Consider the following 20513-nt stretch of genomic DNA (forward strand, 5'->3'; position numbering starts at 1 on the left):
CTCAAATATGTAACAAGAATATACCTCCAGTCACAGTACAGCTAGAGCCAGGGGCACAACTGGTGTCCATCAAGCAACACCACCTACCATCTGCTGCTTGCCAGGGCATCACACTGCATCTGGAAAAGTTTCTGAAGTACTTTATCCTGAGGAGATGCAATCACCCTGGAACACCCCCCTCCTGCCTGTAATGAAACCTGGAATAACAGAGTACCGCCTGGTCCAGGATCTCAGAGCAGTGAATCAAGCTATGGTTACTTTGCATCAAACAGTGCCCAACCTGTACACACTGCTTGGACTGATACCTGGGGAAGCTACTCATTTTACTGTGCTGAATTCAAAAGACGCTTTCTCCACCATCAAACTGATAGAGAACAGTCAGTTTATCTTTGCCTTCTAATGGGAAGACCCAAAAACTGGAGAAAAGTACTGTTTGCCCCGAAGGCTCAAGAACTCACCTACACTCTTCAGAGAAGCTCTTGCTACTGACCTAAGAAAACTCTGTCTTCCTTTCCAGCCAGGTACTGTATTGCTACAGTATATGGATGACCTCCTCATAACCGGATCTTCCTCTGAGTGATGTTTGCAGAACACTAAGACAATGCTTCGTCATCTCTATGGAGCCAGATACAAAGTCTCAAGAAAGAAGCCACAGATCTGCCAAGCAACTGTCAAATACCTGGGATTTCACATCTCACAAGGAAAGGTACAACTGGGCGTTGAAAGAAAGTAGTCCGTCTGCAATATCCTTCTACCAACCACCAGAAGAAAAAGTCAGAGAATTCCTTCGAGCGGCTGGATTCTGCAAAATTTGGATACCCAGCTTTGCTGAAATGGCCAAACCCCTCTATGAAGTCACAAAGGGAGGTGAAGATGCCCCCTACTGCTGGAAGCAAGAACATAGAAGGGCCTATAACAACATCAGGCAAGCTCTTCTAAAAGCACCCACACCGGCCTTGCCTAATCTGGAGAAACCACTTTTTTCTGTATGTTCATTAGAAGAAGGGACTGGTAATCGGCGTTCTCACCCAGATGATCTCTCCAAACAACTTCATAATGTGGCCATGGGATAGCCTCCCTGCCTGAGAAGACTGGCAGCAACAGTGGCCTTGCTTACGGAAGCTGACAAGCTAACCCTGGGTCAAGATCTTACAGTACGAGTACCACCTTCTGTCCTAACTCTGATGGACGCCAAAGGTCACTGCTGGCTGACAAATGCTCACATGATCAAGTATCAAATCCTCCTATGTAAAAACCCAAGACTGACGTTAGAAGTATGTACTACTCTAAATCCAGCAACCCTGTTGCCCACCAGAACTGGAACCCCTGACTATAACTGCTGTGAGGTGATGTATGAAGTTTTTAGCAGCTATCCTGATCAATGGGACACACCTCTCGAAGCTCCTGATGTCAAATAGTACACAGATGGTAGCAGTCTCATGGATTAAGGCATATGCTATGTTGAATATGCAGTGGTCACCCTACAGACTACTAGAAAAGCAGAACCGCTGCCTAAGGGAACTTCAGCTCAAAAGGCAGAACTTATTGCAGTTATCAGAAGCCCTACAGCTGGCAGCTGGGGTGAAAATATGCGTTCCTCACACTCCATGTTCATGGGGCCCTGAGAAAAGAAAAGTGTCTGATCACTGGAGTGGGTCAAGAAATAAAGCATGCTCCTCTCATTCCGGAAATGTCAGAAGAGGCGTGGATCATAAAGGGAGACAGAAGGGAGACTCACTCGTTGCACAGGGAAACAGAGAAGCAGATGCTAATGCCAAGCAAGCTGCCACTCTCCTGAAATGCCGAAAGTCCTGCCAAACTACAAGCCTTTTGCCTGGTTCTCTCAGCAACTGTATCCCATGCTACAATCAAAGTGAACAGGAATGGCTGAAGACAGAAGATGGGAAATACACACCTGAAGGCTGGTTCATCCTCTCGGATAGAAGAAGTGTGGTCCCAACAGCGCTAGCAACAGAGATCGCCAAGAAAGTGCATGAAGACACACTACGGGTCCACCACTATGGAAGATCTAATCCAAGATGTGCTGTACATCCTAAGACTTACCAGGTGAGCACCAGAAAATGTGTAATTTACGCTGAAAATAGTCCCAGACAAGGACCTCTGAAGACCCCAGAGATACAATCTTATGGAGCTGCTCTCTTCCAAGATGTAGTAGTGGACTTTAAATGCCTGCAGCTGATGGATGGAAGTATCTCCTAGCCTTTGTCTGCACTGACACGGAATGGGTAGAGGCCTTTCCCAATAGGACTGAGAAAATCAACTTAAGTGGCCAGAACACTACTGAGAGACAGTAGTAATAGTAGTAATTCAAAGTCACAGCCTACCGGCTCGGCTTGAGTCGTGCGATGGACCAGCCTTTGCTGCAGAGAACATACAAGAGCTGGCCAGCTGCCTCAAGATCAGATGGAAATTGTACTTTGCACACAGACTCAGAGCCTAGGAAAGGCTGAGCGCATGAACTGGACTTTAGAAGTTGCCTTAAGGAAGCTCTGTCAGGAGACTCACCTAAAATGGCCACAAGTCCTACCAAGTGCTGTGCTCAGAATCAGATCTGCCCCCACCAAAATAATTGGTTATTCCCCTCTTAAGATGATGGCTAGGGTAGGCCTAGCCAAGTAGTGTTGGAGATTAGGGCAGACAACAAAATAGTGGGAGAGATGATAAATCAGCAGAAGATGTTTGCCCTGGGTAAAAGTAAGGTTACCTACTTGCTTGAATATTGCTGTGCAAAAGTTACCTATATGTCTGGATACTGCTGTGTACTTTTTACTTCCAGGGGGAAAAAAAGTCTGGATGAAAGATTGGCACCAGAGGCCTCGCAAACCAAGGTGGAAGGGTCCATATACTTTTATCCCAACTACCCCGACTGTTGTTAAAGTTGCTGAGATGGGACCTTGGATCCACCAGACCAGAGTCAAAGTGGCCTACACTGACTGTGCCTGCTTACCACACCTGATAGATCCCCTGAAGTTCACCTTAAAAACCTCCAGAAGTGCCTTGGACCAGATAAGGAAGGCCAGGAGGCAACAGCTGACAGTGATTTCTTCACAGAGACAGTGGTTTTCGCACAAACACCTAGGAGAGGGGAGAGCTACAGCTGCAAGACAACAATAAGAATGAAGAACCTACTAAAGACTGTGTTGGGAGGGGACGGATTACTCTATACAGGAAAATTTGGACTTCTGACAATAATTGTGATAAATGTATGTATGTAAGAAGCTAAAATGGGTACATGCATCACAAGAACATTAGTTTGCCATACTTACTACACGGGTAAGGGGAGACAAGTAGGGGGTTACACATACAATAAGACCACCTACTACAAGTGTGAACAAAGTTCACAGATCATATGCTATAATCCAGTATACTCCCCTTCTGAAACATGGATAGACAGTGATGGGGCATGGGATACACAGGCTATACTGAAGTCTATGGGTGTTTAAACCCCTAAATTAGGATGATAAGCTATAAGCGAGTGATAAATGACATTCTGAGGTAACATAGAGTGGCATACTGTATCTTATGCTCTGCCCATTTATATACAATGTTCCCCCCAGCCTATTTGACTAGAGCCCCTAATCAAATATAGAACCAACCCCTTGGATCTGACTCTTCCTTACTACAGACCCCATAATAGAGTACCCTTTAAAATAGACTCCAGATGAGATATGCTGTTTCTCACATCTCCCTGATCTTCATTCCCTGACACAACTGCAGTCCACAGACAACATCTTGGTGCAGGAACGACGGCTGAGAGTGAAGAGGGCAGCAGGAGAGGTGAGGATGTGAGCATGCTTCAAAGAGAACATGGCACCTAAGAGTTGTGCTGATATTCTGGGAGTCCCACAAGATCTTCTTCTCTTTTTCCAGGAGTTCCCACACATTCTTGGGGAGCTGGCAAGTAAGGTATTAATTACCAATTAATTCTAGCTGTAAAGTGCCACCTCTTTCTTCTGGACACTGTAGTGCCTTGTTATAAATAAAGCCCTGTCTTTGACAAGCAGAGAAAATGCTTGACTTCAGAAGCAGCGGTTCACCACACCTAGGAACCCTCCACATACCCAGTGAGAAGCAAGACAAACATGTAGGACCACCTTGGAACATGAGGTGGAAAGTGTAAATAGAAACAATGTTTATGATTATGGGCGGGATTTAACTATGAACAATGTCTTTCATAGGACAACTGCTTTAAAGTTGACCTGGAAATCAGAAATTTAATTACCAACTTATGACAAAGGTGGCATGCTCTGACATTGCCAAGTCACTGAGCTGTTCAGTAAGATCCATTCTTCTTGCACTGATACAAAGTTATGGCCATCGATCACATAAGGCTGCATACTGTCATGTCCAACCCGGACGCCCTGACTCTAGAACCAGAAATACTCTGCACACACGGAACACCAAAAAATAGTGAACTGTGGGCAAGACTCATGAGCAGACATATACAATGACTCACAAACAACCAAAACACTTACGTAGCATACCTGCACCCATAAACAGATGGAATAGATATGGTATGAGGTATTAGTTCGTATTTTGGCAAAGACACTTAAGCCTATTCGCCCACGACAAGGGTCCTCATTGTTTTGTGGGTCCCTACTCTCACAAGACAACTTACACCAGAAGTCTTTCCTGCAAGCAGGGCGATCATCAGGAATGGCCCCACGCCAGAACCTGAGGACCTAACTAGCTCTAGATGGTAAACGATCCAAGCAGAGAGGACACAGTTCACACCAACACACCCAGGAATGCACGTCACGCAGAACAGGAATGTTCATACACCATGTTTGACCACCTGCACAGACCCACAGAATACGCCACTGTCCACACCATACAGAACACCATGCATGGAAGCAAACCAGGGTATTGGAAAACCAGCACCCTCTAGCCAGAGGAACTGGTATTTATATGCAGCAGACAAGTGGGGATTGGCTGGCTGGAGAAATCCGCACCTAGTGAGCTCAAAACATCCCACACCTGTGAAGCTGAGCTCTTTGAAACCCGTAAAACAACAGGTCCCAGCACAACCTAACACATATGGTTATCACTGCTAAGCTCAGCTTTGTAGAAGGCAATTAGCCACTATTATGATAATGAGGTGAGTACCCGTTCCCTTTAAGGCCCTTATACACTTGCACTGATGGCACAATCATTATGTCTGTCTCTGATTATACAGTGAAACCTCTCCAAAAAACACTTCTTTGAGAAGACCACCCCCTTATTCGGAGCATATTTTCTGTGCCAGATTTTCAGTTCCACTATATATTTTGTGTACTGGTCATCTTCGTTGAGAAGACCCCCTCCCCAACCCACCTAAGACCACTTTTCAATGCAATTTTGAGAGGTTGGCTTAAAGAGGTTTCACTGTATTATTACAATTTAGTAATCTATAATACACAGAGCCTTGCAGGTATCAATTAATTCCTAGCTGTCATTTATCAAGTAGAGCTTCTAATCTACAGTATGTTCCATCAAACACATCCACACAGAAAGGTGAGTTTTATGGGAAGTCAGTTAAAGTATCAGTATGCTGTTGAAATGGAAACAAGTTATCACACTCATCTATCAAAGGTAGAGGTGAAACCAAATTTCCGTCCCATTAAAAAGTCAGTAACTTTACAGGAAGCTCAGATCTAAACGCATTGATGATTAAATACAGATGTAGAAGTTGTACCTGTGACTGCCAACTTTTTCAACAAGTAAAGCCGTTGAGCAGATGACTCAGTCAAATCATCAGCTGGTTTTAAGAAAAGACAGGCTTGGGGTTTTGTGAACTTAATGCCAGGGCTGATTTTATAGAAAACAAGATGCTTAGTAGTAATAATAATAATCAACATCTTTATTAGAGTTGAGCGAACGTACTCTTCCGAGCTTGATGCTCATTCAAATATTAGCATACTTGATGGTGCTCGCTACTCGAGCGAGCATCCCGCCGTGTTCAACCCCGCCCCAGTTTTGGCCCCTCCCCGCTGCAACGTGTCAGTTTTGACCCCTCTCTGCTGCGTACGTCAACGGTAGTTTGTGGCTGGCTTGGCGGAGGGGAGAGAGAGATAAAAAAAGAAAAAAAAAGCTCGGCAACTGGCGGGTCTCATGCAAAAATGCTTGAGTCCCCCATTGAAGTCAGTGGCGTTCGTTACCTGAATAGAACTCTCTAATTTTGCGAAAAGCTCAACTCGAATAACGAGGACCTGAGCATTTGGGTGCTTGCTCATCTCTAATCTTTATCCATGTAGCACCAACATATTCCACAGCACTTTAGAACTGAGAGGGAACATGAACAGACAAAAGTTTCCTCATCCAAAAAACCCAAAACTATTTACACCGTAGGGTGCTAGAATACACGTCCCAAGTAGCTGAGAGCTTGGTCACATGCAATGTGGTTCATAAAAGAAGAAACATATACTAGCACTAAGAGGTACTGAAAAACTGCAGAGTATCCACAAAGGGGAATAATATCTATATATATAAAGGCGAAAGCCCTCACTGACTGACTGACTGACTGACTGACTCGCCACTAATTCTGTAACTTCCCGGTGTCGTACAAATGTGAAATTTGGCAAGACCATTCTTTAGGTCCTAAATAGGAAAAGTAAATGGGTCACAACTTGACTATTCAATGCTAAGTTCAAAAGTAAGTGCACCCCTATGTAATGTACCTAATCTAATTCTCTAACTTACCGGTATCGTACCAACATGAAATTTGGCACAAGCATTCTTTAGGTCATAAATAGGAAAAGTAACATGATTAATTAATTCTAAGGGCAAAAGTAAGTGCCCCCCCATGTAATGTAACATCCCGATGTTGTACAAGAGTGAAATTTGGTACGAGCATTCTTCAGGTCCTACATAGGAAAAGTAAAGGGGTCACAACACCAATAACTAATTTTAAGTATGAAAAAAATCTGCGATACATGAGATAGTTCTTTTCTCAGAAACCTTAAAGCCTAGGGAAATGATTTGTATACTGAAAAAAAGCTACCTCACCTCTACGTGTATATACTGAGGACAATCTAATGGTCCTCTGTGTATATACTAAAACGAATCTAAGCAGGCATGGAGTGCAGGGATGGAGCATGCCTTTAAGGTTAAGAAGGGTCTGCAATCTCCATTCTGGGGCTGAATTTGAATAAAAAGAGGCGTTACCTTTAAAGGCAAAAAGTGAAGAAAGTGGGAGGGGTGGCACATTCTGCAGTGGGACATCGGTACATGCAGTCTGAAGAGAATTTAATGCTCCTCTATGTGTATACATATTTTATTCCTCGGGTCCTCTAAAGTAACCATGACTTTTTCCTGTAAACAACACGGAAACACCTGTAACAAATTAACTTGGGTTAAGCCGGGTATATCAGCTAATATATATATACATATATATATATATATATATATATATATATAGAGGCAAAACCCATTTTGACAGGAATCCAGATGGACAATCCTCAGAGTTACTCATAGGTGGAACCATCAAAAGTGCAGAGTAAATCCAGAATGCATAACATTTCGGAGGTCTTGAAGATGGGAGAACCAGTAAATAGAGCCATTTTTAGAATTTGTCCTCTTAATTCCCAAATATACTGCCTATATAAAACAGGTACATATGGACTTCTAACTCAACTGCTTATGACCTAGTTTTGCCATACAATGCCCAGACAATACTGCCATTGAAAGTTTGATTTGAGTGATGGTTAAGCATGCATGATATCGTTCCATTCAAAGTCTACAGGACTGATGGAGATTGCCAAGTTCAATGTTTGGATGTCTCTGTCAACCCTATAGACATTGATTAGAGCGACAGGGAACATACTCAACCAACTTTCCATTGAAAGTTCTCCCTGCTACAATGATGCAATGAAGAGGAAGGGGCGACTGGGGACCCCAGTTCTAGTGACCAATGAGGGTCCCAGCAATGAGGCCCCCAATGATCAGTCACTCTTATCTTGTGGGTAAGCAATAAATGGCAACTGTGGGGAAAACAGTGTGGCCTTTAAAGTGATATGTCTCTCATTGTCTTCTCTGTTTATGTTAGTAATTTCTATGGATGAGAATACATTTATAACTGGCACCTCAGGCAAATTGGAGATTTTAAAAGCCCACGAGACTGGACGCAAGAAAATCAATGGGGTTAGTAGAGATGAATTCATTCCTACAGCCTACATCACATCTAACAATAATGTTAAGAAGCTTAAAATGCGTTGGGAGGTAATCATTTCTAATATTAGAGATGATGTCATTGTGAGCATATGGAGTAACCTGTGATAAATGGACAGGGCATGTATGGATACAATGTGACTTGCATGTCATTATACATTCTCTCGGGATTGTATGAATGTCCATGATGTTGAACATACTAATAGAATTAAATTCCTATATGAATGTGTTTGGCCATGAAACGCATTGGACGGCCTGCAAGCCGCTCTGCAATGTCCTGCTGAACTGAGACAGACATTCATTTATTTGTTGCCTGGAGCTTAGCTCCTAAATCTGATGTACCAGAACCGACTGAAATGAAAATGAGAAAAAAAAAACAGCTGCAAATTCTTGTCAATTAAAATAAAATTGATTCAGTAGTTTGAGGTGGAATTACGGTCTAGTCCGTACCGTGCAAGAAGTGATTAACTCACAATGAGCCACAGCTGTACAGTGTTACCCGCTGCTGCCCCCTGCCTGCTTGGCTTTAGGGTATATACACGCTTAGCATATTTGCTGTGAATTTTCCATATAGAATCGCGGGCATAAAATCCACAGAAGAAGCACAGCATCGCACGAGTGTATGCGCTAAAATGCTCGCCGCAAAGGTAGATAATCTGCATGTTGCGTGCGAGTCTGCAGATAGTAATTTACTTTTATGCATACAAGGCCAATCCACAGGTGCATGTGACACGCGCGTTCCATAGAATTTAATGGCTAGACACAGCCTTTCGGTGGATTTCATGGCCATTTTTAAAATACTAATAACCACCTGTCCGTGAGTGATGGGTGACTGAGTGATTGTATGAGTTACATGGGATGATGTCACTGTCATGTGATAAGCCACCGGGGCTGAGCTCCATCCGTGATCACATGATGGTGATGTAATCACAGGTCCTTCATTTCTGTGCATTGAATGAGGGATTACGGGCAATCTACATCCCCCACAAACCCCCGTGGCCTCAGTTGCTATGGATATAGCAGTACTAAGTCTGGCAGTTTTTAGCTGCTTGTGAGACAGCTGGACACCTGTGTGGAGACTCCAATAAATGACACCTCACACATGTCCACATACATAGCTGGCGGTACATATTGACCAACAACATTGAACCATAGTCCTTCACCGCTATCTTCACATCTCCTGAACGTGATATCATGTCATCTCAAGTGCTAATGCCGCCAACATCAGTCCAGCCTTCATCTAATCGTCAACCATTGTCCAGTGTTGGAACAAACTGTTGCTGTCATGGAAACATGTCACCACAGAGGGTTCAACGCCGCTAATGCAGCTTACTTGACACGGCGACAAGCCACAATGTCACCTCAACCACCAGCTGAAGTTTGTAAATCACATGCAGCTCATATGCGAAAGCAACAAGCCAACATGTCTCCTGAGCGAGCTGCTGAAGAAGCTCTAAGACATCTGTGAGAGGGCACAAGTGACATGAGGCAGCACTTGGACAGTAGTCCATGTGCTGTTCGATTTACATGTACACAGCACATGGAGATGCATTGGCATGTCCTATTTCTCATCCATGAAACAGGTGGGAATAGAACACACTGTCAATGTGCATAGCTTTATGGGTCTATAATGGAGCCGTGTGCTGGCTGTGGATTAACATGGAAAGAACACAGTCCCAAATATGGTAGTAGCAAAGTAGATGAGATTCTAACAACTTCCATCTACATGCTGTGGGAATTGGCCTGCGGTGCAGATTTTGAAAACTGCAGCATGTAATTTTTTCTGTGGATTTCACAATTTGCCATGCATGGGGTGAAATTAATGGCAAATCCACAATAAAATCCAAATCCCGATGTTGCAGGTTTGCTGTGGAAAATTAAATTATTAGGTTATCAAAACTAAGTCTCCAATGGGAAGAGGTTAATTTATGATGAGATAAACCCTTTAAAGGGATTTTCTGGCACTGGGTAAAATGTAGATGAGTGGTAGGGATGGCACAAAATTACAAAATTTGGGTGTACTCACACGAACGCATTTGCACAGCATATGACGCATGTAAAATTTGCGAGTGCAATGCGAAATGAATAAAGCCCACTGATTTTAATCGGTTTATTTACATGAGCGTATTTTGCACGCACAGTTCGTTTACACAAAACATTATGCAGCACGTTCAATTTTCATGCGTGTTGCGTAAGAACATAGAACATAATAAAATTATTTAACTTAATTGCCAATTCAAATCAATCGGTGCATGCTTGCATGTTTTTTTTGTGCGCATAAATACACAATATGCATGCGCAAAAAATACAGTAAAGCTCGCCCCAGATTTGTGGATTGTGAGCCGCACAAATCTTAGGCGAATATAAACCCCATTTTTTTTAATGGAGTCATATATATGAGTGGTATTTTCATGCACCACAATGCGGTGCAAGAAAAAGGGGTGACACGTCCTATGATTTTGCATTCTTCAGAACGCATTGCCCCTTGATTACAATGGGAGCTTTAATTCCCTGCATGTCTCTCGCATGCAGTGTGATGTGAAATCAATGGGAAACACTTCCAATCCTCTAGAGAATCGGAGCTTCACAGATTCAATGCGAGGTGTTTTTACCTGGAAAATGCCTCGCAGCCGTGGGTGAATCACACGTTCACGAGTGCAATATCAGGCCAAGTTTCATGGCCGGTTATTGTGCTCGCACGTGTGGAGATGTAGCCCAAGCCTGTGATTAGTAGAGCAGTCAACATAATGTGACCACTGCAGCAGCATTCTGGTTTCGGAATGGCAGGGACCATGAAGACATCTGACTGGTGAGTATGGCTTAGTTCATTTTGCACCCTCCGCACTCTCAGGACGGCTTCACATGGGCATATTTGCGGGTGCAATACGCAGAGTATAGAACACACTGATTTCTATGGGTTCCCTCACATATTGTTTTTTCGCATGAGCAAAAAAAAATAATAAATCAGTAGCATGCTCTGCTTTTGGGTGCGTTCACACAAGCGTGTTTTTGTGCGTACATACGCACGCACAAAAACACGCTTCTATTTGCAACAATGCATTCCCTATGGTGTGTGCACATGTCCGTACTTTGCAGGTGCGTGCCTTGTTTTCAATGGAGCATTGTTTTAGTATAAAAAAAAAATGTAGGCATTCTCTTCAATGAAGCCGCAGCTGCTGCCGGTGGCTCCATTGAAGACAACGGTCTGTTGGCACACCTCAATTGTTTTTCAGGGAAGGGCTTTACATATAAGCTCTTCCCTGAAAAATAAAAATTTTAGTGTTACAAAAAAAAAATTACTAACCTGTCCGCCGCTGCTGCTGTGTCCCCCGCCTGCTGATACTTCAGCAACACAGTGCAGGGGACAGCAGGAGAAGACACAGCTGAGCCCCCGCAGCTAAAGGGAGGTGAGTATCTTTTTTTTTGTTTTTTAAACCACATTTACTTGATTTTCAGGGAAAGGCTTATATTCAAAGCCCTTCCCTGAAATCAATTGATGGCAGCAAAATCCTCTACCGCAGCTGACGTGTGACAGTTGCGGTAGAGAATTAAAGAATTCCTCCGCTGCATCTGCCACAGATGTGCCATGTGTAGCAGCAGGGAATTCTTTTAACTAGCAGGGGTGAAGGAAACATCTGCCACATGCGGCAGATGTATTCTTCATGCCTGTGGGGTCACCGCAGCGGCGGAGAGGTAAGTTTTTTGGCGGTTTTTTGCACTAAAATGTTTCTTTTTTAGGGAAGGGCTTATATGTAATGCCCTTCCCTAAAAAAGAAGGCAGGGGTGCCAGCAGAGCATTTTTTTCAATGGAGCCGCCAGCAGCAGCAGCTCCATTGAAGAGAATGCTTGCATTTTTTTTTATTTTTATTTACACTAAAATGTTTCTTTTTCAGGGAAGAGCTTACATGTAAAGCCCTTCCCTGAAAAACAATTGAGGTGTGCCAGCAGACCATTATTTTCAATAGAGCCGCTGGCAGCAGCCATGGCTCTATTGACAACAAGCATGCAGCTGTGTTCACGCGTGTTTTTGCTCGTACCTAGGTGCTGATGTATGTACGCACCTAAGTACGCACAAAAACACGCTCGTGTGAACGCATCCTTTGTGTGTATTTGCACAGCCAAGAAGCATGTATAAGTGTATTGGGGGAGTGCAAAGATGCACACACAATACGCATGGAGATGTGCAATACGTTGCACAATTCAATGGGATATGAGCACAAAAAAAGACTCGTTCACAGTGCAAATACGTTGTACTGATTCGCATATGCCCGTGTGAAGCCGCCTTCAGCCACATTTTTCCCAATAGTGGAAAAGCCCATTTAAAGTGGTTTTATTCCCATAGATGCTGATTAGGCTACATTTATATCATATATAGGCATTTCATGCAGCAAGACCGTTTTAAGCTCATATCTACGGTACATGGTATATGTTTTTTCATATTAAAAAAGTGTAGTTGGTAACAGTCTTAAATACAGTTGAGGCAAGCGTCAAAAGGCCCATTTACATGCAACGATATCGCTCAAAATTCGTTCAAACAATGGCATATGAGATAATAGGAATTTCAATCCTTAAAAAGGCAGACAATGTTCCGACCGCTGCCTGTGGTTTTTATCAAGTCAATGGCAGGCAGCGGTCGAAATGTTTTTTTTATGGATTGAAATAAAGAAATATGCCCTGGACAAGAAGAATGTTCTTAGGATTTTCTTATGCACCCCGCTGCTGCTCCTTTTCTTAAGGTTTGTTTGGATCTATTTTGGATGAAGAGTCCACATCCAGTCAGGAGCGTGCATCTTAGCCCTAGTGGTTTGTTCCCCCACATTGTTTGTATATTGGGGTACTGCGGAATGCTGCTGTCCAATTACACACATTTTTGTGCTGTCAGCTGAATACAATGTAATCAGCTGCTATCGTGGAGGACACAGCGTGCGGTCTCTGCTATCTCTCTCTGGCTAAATGACATATTTTATGCTCACCTCAAAATCATCGTTCAGCCGAAGAGTGAAAGATGGAACCATTTACACGCAACAATTATCGTTCAAAAGCCATCATTTGAACGAATTTTGAGCGAATCGTTGTGTCTAAATGGGGCTTTATTCAACACAGGCAATCACGATTTTGCCGTGAGAAAATAGCGGCAAAATCGCATCTGTATTCACTGCGATTTGGGAGCGTCAGGGATGCTTCTTTTGCAGAATAATCTCACATCACATCGCTGCCGCCTGCGATAGAATAGCACAATTTTTTTATTGCAAGAGTCAATGGGACTTGGTAATGTTAAAATCGCAACGCGCGTTTGTAGCGTTGCGATAAAAAGAAGCCTCCATAGGGAAACATGGGAGATTTAAGAAAAAAAAAATCGCACATCGCAGAAAGATAGAGCATGCCGCAATTTTTTATTCCCTCAACATCGCATCACTGAAAACATCGCAGATGGGAAGGAAACCATTGTAAAGCATTGGTTTCATATTTTACTTTTTTTACTGACTATCGTAGCAGGCGAAAATCGCACGATTTTCTCGCCCTGGTAAAAGCACCCTTAGTGTAAAATGTATTGTAGCAACGGATGGGAATAAAGTGTTTTTCCTGTCGGCACGCGAGGACACACGCTGCTATTCATCATTATGCTGCAGATGGAATGAATGGCCAAAGCACTTCCTGCCTGAGAGATGAAAAGGGCAGTGTCACCGAGATGGACGGGAATGGTATAGGGAGCCGGTGTCGGAGTGGTTCTTGTGAGGATCATGGGAGTATCTGGCTTAAACATGGATGACCCCAGGAAACAGCATCTACGTAGGAATTGGTTCTTACTATCTCAGTCGGGGGTCTGTTTCATCTGCAACTGGTGATCCATCCTGCAAGTCAGACATATTTAGTATTGCATTGCACAAAAACAATACTGAGCATAAGCACATATCCTTGGGCTGCCTGCGCACTTGTGATAAAATCATGTGATGCGATTGTGTGAGCAAATGCAGAATTATGAAACCCATGCTTCACAGTGGTTTCATTCCCATTTGCAATGTTTTCTGTCCTGCAATGCTGCGAGATTTGATAATCGCTGCCTGTCGTATCTTTCTGCGTTTTTTTTTTAGCGCTCATCTTTCTCTATGGAGCCTCCGTTTTATTGCGTCACAATGCATGAACTTGTAATGCTCGTGTTGATGCGTTTTTAGCTTCTATTGCGTGATAAAATCACAAGCGGCAGCGATGCACAATTCTTCTCAGGAAAAAGCATCGCTGGTGCTCAAAAATCGTCTGAACAAAACTGTGATTTTGCCGCAATTTTCTCACGCCGATATCACAATTGCGAGTGTGAAGCAGCCCTTAGGCTATGAGCATACGCTGCGGAAATGGCTGTGAAAAATCCACATCATTTTACAGTGCAAATCAATAAAGTTTGGGGTTTATGAGATCCCATCCACACACTCTGGAAAGAATCCGCAGCGTACATTAACACGCACTGTAGATTATACATCTGTAACATGACAATTTATGCTGCGCATTTTTAATGCAGAATTCAGCAAATGACGAAGTGTCAAATCCCACAAGAAAATCGACACCATTTGGAAAATTTATTGCAAATTCGACCCATTTGAACATACCCTTAGGCATTATTCACACAACCGTATATACGCAGCTAGTTTAAAAACGCGACCATCTGAAGCATTGGGATCCAATGTATTCATTCAGATGAGCGATTTTTAGCCACTAAAAAAAAATCGCTCCGGGAAAAATAGGACATTGGCGACCGAAAACGGTGACCAATTTTATATGGTGTGTGAAAAGATAGGTCTTGCCCTATCTTTTGTCGAGATACGCTGGATGCTCCCATGGACTTCTATGGGAGCTGAAAAAAAGGGAGGAGGAGGGAGTTTAGCAGCCTACAACTGGCTCTATTTAAGCAGTAGTAGTCAATCTGAGGATTTCTGCTGACTGAGGGATTTCTGCGCTGCAGCGTATTTTTTCACCGATACGCCACAGCTGCCCAAGCGAATGGACAAACAAACGCTAATTAGGATCAGACTTAATTTTGGTTGTTCTTCTTTCATGCGTTTTTTTAGCGGCGTACGTCCAAGCGTATAAATGCATACGGTCATGTGAAAGAGGCTAATACTGCAAGATGCTCATTTCAGAGTACTATTTTGCCATTTATGTAATAACAGATCTTCATAGAAACTTTGTAACTTTGTTGATATATTGTATTATAAATCTAAGGGCAGGCTCACACAAAAGTAATTTAATAGTAAACGTAATACGCAGTGAATGGAGTAAATGAAGGTACATTGATAATCATTGATCCATGTACATTTGCGTATATACATTATGTATAATACTCCCGCAAAAAAAGAACACAGCATGATCTATTTTGATACGTATAATGGCCCCTTCAGACAGGCGCATGCGCTAATACGCTCGCCACTGTGGAGCGTATTTTCACATGAACCAGTCCAAAGTCTTTTTTTCATTTTCTACCACTATTGCGTGGGTAAAAAAAGAGCAGAACGATAGGTCCTGCCCTATATTTTCTCGCATGTATAAAAACTCTGTGTGAGAAAGATGGGGCAAGGCCTATTTTTATTCGCACTTAGTAATATCGCACGAGAATCACACTACAGATAGTCCCCGACTTGCGAACATTCGACTTACGAATTTCGCTAGATACGAACTATCTGTCCTGCACAGTATGATGTAATGCTATGGCATTACATCATGCTGTGCAGGGACCGGACAGGCTTCTATCAAGCCTGATAGAAGCCTGTCCGGTCACATCGCGGTTGCTGGGCAGCCGGGGGCCTTCTGAAAGGCCCTAGGGCTGTCTATGCAGAGCGCCTAGCAAGCCGTGCGCTTGATGGGCACTCTGCATAGGCAGCCATGGGGCCTTTCAGGAGGTCCCCGGCTGCCTAGCAACCACACAGCGTCCCGCGATCTCATCATGGGACGCTGTACGGGCCCCCTGAACATCGGTTGCAGGCTGTTCTTACAGCGGGCACCCGGCGGCAGCAGTTCCGACGAGCCGCGTCGCTCGTCAGAACTGTTAACACTTTAAATACCGCTGTCAGAGCGGTATTAAAGGGTTAACAGTTCCGACAAGCGCCACGGCTCGTCGGAACTGCTGCCGCCGGGTGCCCGCTGTAAGAAACAGCCGGCACCCGACGTTGTATGGAGCGGGATCCACCTGCGATCCCCTCCATACAACCATTTGTTCGACTTGCGAACAAAACGGACTTGCGAACGGGCTCCCAGAACGGAACCTGTTCACAAGTCGGGGACTAACTGTAGTGAAAACGGAACCAATGAAATCAATGGTTTTGCTTTGTTACATTTTGCGGGTGCGATTTTTCACGTCCACAAAATGTTAAGGAAGCACAGCCGCCTGAAAAAGCCCTAACGCGTGATAGACCCCTATTGTTCTCTATGGGTGCATAATAAACACTGTACATTTGCAATTACATTGCTTGTGTGCAGCGTTTATACACGGTGTCGCTAAGTGTTGGAGAGCGAAAAAAAAAGAAGTCAGATTGCGCATAACAACATGTGTGAGATACGCTGTTATGCGCAGAGACAAATCGCTGCCATATGCGGTGATATGCCACACACTGCTGGCTTACATAGTAGTAAAATGCTCCTATGGCAGACCCGCACAGAAATAGAACATGCCGCGATTTGTTTTCCACGCGTGTTTTCACGTAGACAAATCGTGGTTTTGTGTATATACTTGTGTCTGCCTCTTAATAAAGTCAAAAGAGCATAATTGTCAGATAATACTGGCTGTGTCATTTGTCAGTGATTTGTGTACACAACTTCTCATATAATTCAGACCAGACAATAAAACACGCTAAGAAATCTCTGATGATTTCCCTAACAAGTCTTTGGGTCGCGGCCGCCAGATGGCCGCCCAAAATACAGATATTGTATCCGTCATTGATGTGGCAGGGTTAAAGAGTACCTCCTGTTTCAGAAAACGTTTGACATATCATAGTGACATGTCACGCATTATGATCAATGAGGGTCCAGGTATTGAGATCCCCATCAATTGCTGAAATGAAGGAGCAGAAGCAATCAGCTGTGTGCTGTGCCCCTTCATCTGTGGCTATTGTTGAAGACGTAAGCAGATTGTGAATGAATTTTCTATGAGCCCATACACTGCTCTGAAGAGAGCCAAGCAAAGCTTAACACAACCAAAGAGGCAAGGCACTCAAGCTGAGTTTCACAAGCAGGGAACACAGGCATCACCAACCAAATCTATATCACTATAACATGAGAGATTATGTAGCTAGTTCACTGAAATAGTGCACAAACATCCTGGCTTCCAAAAAAGTAGATAACCACATGCAAAGTCCAGTTTAAAAAGTATTTTTTCCATTAAAACTTCAACCAGGCACAAGAGCATGAGTAAATAAAGTCTTTACTCACAGCTTCATACCACTATATAATGTGCCAAAAGTTTTTTGAAACTGCAGGTACACTTTAAAGAGGTTGAGTCAACATGCACAACCCCTCCCAGAATGGAGGACCGTGGGCGAATAGCCAATTGCCCCAGGTTGCGCTCTCGGCACCCCAGCTGTTTCTGCCAGGACAAGTTGCGCATTTCCTCTGCAGCATCCGCTCTTACTGAGTGCTCTCTGTTCTTGGTCATAGAGTGAGGCCACAGGTGGGCGACCCAGCTCTATGATAAGGTATAAGAACAGGGGTCGGGCTCTTGGAATAACCTCTTTGAGAACCACTTTTATGAAAAAAAGCATGGTGTCAATTACAAGCCGGTAAATGGACAGAAAAGGCAGCTGAATCGGGCATAGGAGGAAATAGCTTCCCAAAGTCAGTTGATTTCTATCGGCAAGTGGAAATCGATGAGAATCCAATATCTATGAGAGCAGCATGATTTTCCATCACCAATCTTATGTTTACCCGTTGGAGGTATGTGTCAGGAGAGCTATGTGGTAAACGTGCATACTGAAATCACAACGATGGCGGATACCTGTCAGCTATCTAATATGTACACTACATGGGGGAATATTTGTAATGTGCGAAAATCCAGCGTGATGTTTTCCTTCTCATCATGAGTTATGTACTTAGAAGATTCTTTCCTTTTCCATGACCTTTTATGTTTCTGTAATCAGCATATAATGTTCAAATAGAAGCTGCACCTTGTGATTATAACTCATCTATAAATATTTAACCTGTCATTTATTTCATGCCTTGAAGATACAGACTGAGATGATTTACTACCTATCACAAAATAAAAGAGAATATTCTAGGTCAAGTTAGTGCTTATTGTTTCACACTAGTGAATAGGACCGGACCAAATTGGTGGAGCCCCTCATAATGACAGTGTCCTATAATGTGCAGTTAACTTTAGCTAGCCATGCACATGGGATTATATTCACCATATATATAGTCAAATCAAGAGGATATAATAAAGATAATAGGAATTGGGACCTATTCTGTTTTCTAATGTCTGCTGTTGGTGTAAAGAAGGATTAAGACTAGAGATGAGCGAGCATACTCGTCCGAGCTTGATACTCGTTCGAGTATTAGGGTACTCGAGACGAGCACCACACGGTGTTCGAGTCACTTCCATTTTCTTCCCAGAAAAGTTTGCGCCGTTTTCTGGCCAATAGAAACACAGGGAAGGCATTACAACTTCCTCCTGTGACGTTCCAGCCCTATCCCACCCCCCTGCAGTGAGTGGCTGGGGAGATCAGGTGACACCCGAGTATATAAACTGGGGCAGGCCGCGGCTCGCCACAGATGCACGCTGAGAGACATTAGGGAAAGTGCTGTCTTGCTGTAGCTGCTATAGGGAGAGTGTTAGGCTGTTATCTTCGTCTTCAAGAACCCCAGCAGTCCTTCTTAGGGCCACATCTGACCGTGTGCAGTACTATTGAGGCTGCTTTTAGCAGTTTTGCACATTTTATTTATTTTTTTGTATATCGGGCGTGCAGACCATAGCATCCTCAGTCTGCAGTCATTTTACTGAGTATAGGGGCAATACTGGTGAGGCAGGGACAGTGGTACAGGGAAAGAGATATACTGGCTATACAGGCAGTGGGCTTTTTCAAAAAAATTGGAAAAAAAAATCTTTGGGCTGCCTGTGACCGTGTTCAGTTTACTGCGTGTCTGCTGGGGGTAGTAGTCGCTCATTAATACCCTAGACTGCTACTACTACTGAAATGGAACTAATACTGTGCTCCCCCTATACTGCTGCTTTGGAATTGTTACTGGGGCCTGTCTTGACTGCTACTATTACTGAAATGGGTGGTTGGGCAGCATGTTACCCAGGAGAAGTGGCAGTGGAGTGTCATGCAGGCAGTGATTGTGCTTTGTTGGAGGTAGTGTGGTGCTTAGCTAAGGTATGCATTGCTAATGAGGGTTTTTCAGAAGTAAAAATTGTTGGGGGGGGGGCACTCTTGCCGCTACTGTGGCTTAATAGTGGGACCTGGGAACTTGAGATGCAGCCCAACATGTAGCCCCTCGCACGGATGTAGCCTATCCGTTTCTGTGTCGTTCCCATCACTTTCTTGAATTTCCCAGATTTTCACAAATGAAAACCTTAGCGAGCATCGGCGATATACAAAAATGCTTGGGTCGCCCATTGACTTCAATGGGGTTCGTTACTCGAAACGAACCCTCAAGCATCGCGGGAAGTTCGACTCGAGTAACGAGCACCCAAGCATTTTGGTGCTCGCTCATCTCTAATTAAGACGTGTTGTATTTTGTGATTGTTCTCAGTAAGAGTAATCTTGTACATATGATATCTTTTAATGGCTAACAAAAAGACATGATGTTATATCGAGCTCTTAAAACTACCTGGGGTTCTTCCTCGGGCTCAATAGGATAGATCTGAAGAAGTATGTGTATATATATATATATATATATATATATAAATATATATATATATATATATATATATATATATATATATATATAAATATACACATGCATATGACAAGGCACAGACATGGTGTGATTAATTTGCACTTAAAACAATACTAGAACAGGATGAATAGAGGAGTAAATAATTAGTCCACTGATAAGAATATGAACGTTTTATGGTCTAAATTGGTGTTAGGGGGTCACCAGGTCTGTGTGTTATCTGCTATAGGTTTCTCATATTCTCCACTAATGCATGAAGCCGCTTCCAATGTTTATTCCTGTCTTGAGAGTATCAAGGATGGTTATAAACTTGTACTCTCAAAGCCTTCTATGAAGTTGAGATTTGAAGTTGCCTTTTAATATAGTAAGCCTTATATGTTTTGCGTTGTGTCCATGACTAGAGAAGTGCTCGGCCACAGATAATTCTCTCTTTAATTGTGTGGCATTGCGATCTCATCCTAGCTTTCAGTTTT

The sequence above is a fragment of the Eleutherodactylus coqui genome, chromosome 2 (genome assembly GCF_035609145.1).
Source record: "Eleutherodactylus coqui strain aEleCoq1 chromosome 2, aEleCoq1.hap1, whole genome shotgun sequence".
Taxonomy (NCBI): Eukaryota; Metazoa; Chordata; class Amphibia; order Anura; family Eleutherodactylidae; genus Eleutherodactylus; species Eleutherodactylus coqui.